The sequence below is a fragment of the Rhinopithecus bieti genome, unplaced genomic scaffold, assembly GCF_001698545.2.
Source record: "Rhinopithecus bieti isolate Rb0 unplaced genomic scaffold, ASM169854v2 scaffold_10548, whole genome shotgun sequence".
NCBI lineage: Eukaryota > Metazoa > Chordata > Mammalia > Primates > Cercopithecidae > Rhinopithecus > Rhinopithecus bieti.
In genome coordinates, this window is record NW_016806834.1 from 2,458,392 (window position 1) to 2,459,957 (window position 1,566).

At 41.5% G+C, this 1,566-nt stretch overlaps 1 protein-coding gene across 3 annotated transcripts in view; it reads right to left on the reverse strand.

Moving 5' to 3' along the window:
• VPS45 (vacuolar protein sorting 45 homolog) overlaps positions 1-1,566 on the reverse strand; it is a 90,510-nt gene that overhangs the window by 84,509 nt on the left and 4,435 nt on the right. The gene's annotated exons all lie outside the window — the stretch shown is intronic.

Sequence of the window (1,566 nt, forward strand, 5' to 3'; positions counted from 1 at the left end):
AAAAAAAAAAAAAAAAAAAAATTGTCATTTAGATTTAAAAATGCATTCAAATTAACTTTATCATATAATCTTAAGAAAAAAATTTAAATAATCTTTTAAACCTCAATTACTTCCTTGTAATACGCTAGGCAAAATAACAAAGTGAATTAAAAGATTCCTAAAAGTTCAGACAATGTGGAAAAGACAAAAGATAAGAGAATATATAAAATAATAAAAGAAAAGGAAAGATTATTACTATTATTTTTTTGAGACGGAATCTTGCTCTGTCGCCAGGCTGGACTACAGTGGCATGATCTCAGCTCACTGCAACCTCCAACTCCCTGGTTCAAGCGATTCTCCTGCCTCAGCCTCCCTAGTAGCTGGGACTACAGACGCCTGCCACCACGCCTGGCTAATTGTTTGTGTGTGTGTGTGTGTTTTCAGTAGAGATGGGGTTTCACCATGTTGGCCAGGATGGTCTCAATCTCCTGACAGCGTGATCTGCCTGCCTCAGCCTCCCAAAGTGCTAGGATTACAGGTGTGAGCCACCGTGCCCGGCCAAAAGGAAAGATTCTTAAAAGAGTTTGAGAGACAGTACATAGCAGTCAAAGAGTTTCTCTAATAAAAAAATTAGGAAATAATGAACTAGATGATCTCTAAGGTACCTCTTGAACCAAAATATCATGACTAAGAGCTACAAATATGAAACAAATGGAAACTATTATAACACAGCATGTATTCATTAATTCAGCAACTATTTGAGTGTCCACTGTGTGACAGGCATTGGGAATATAGGGTGAGAAAAAACAGATATCATATCTGTCTTCATGGATTACTGCTGGTAATCACCCAAACCATATAAAAGTTCAAACCATGACACACAATAGGGAGATAAAGATGGTGTTGTAAATGCACACAAGGGGCAGGTTTGACCTGGTCAGCAAAACCAGGGAAGGGTTACTTGAAGTGAAGTTCCAGGCAGAAGAAGCCTATGCAAAGGTCCTGTGGCATGACAGAACAAGGGGAATATAGTGGATTGAAAGATTAAGGTGATTAAGGTGCAGAGTGCAAAAAGGGAATGGTTCAAAATGAGGCTGGAGAAGTGGTAGAAACCAGACCATGCTGCACCTTGAAGGCTACAATTAAGGAGTTTTGCCCTTATCAGAAAAGCAATGAGAAGTCATATAAGGATTTCAAGCAGGAGTGCCATGATCAAATTTGCATTTTGGAAAGTACATATGTACAAGCATGATAAAATGCATTAGAGTTGAAGAACATGAATATGAATCAACAAAGTATAACAGCCAGGCGTGGTGGCTCATGGCTGTAATCCCAGCACTTTGGGAGGCCGAGGCAGGCGGATCATGAAGTCACGAGATCGAGACTATCCTGGCTAACACAGTGAAACTCCATCTCTACTAAAAATACAAAAAAATTAGCCGGGCGTGGTGGCAGGCGCCCGTAGTCCCAGCAACTCGGGAGGCTGAGGCAGGAGAATGGCGTGAACCCGGGAGGTGGAGCTTGCAGTGAGCCTGAGATTGCGCCACTGCACTCCAGCCTGGGCGACACAGGGAGACTCCAAAAAAA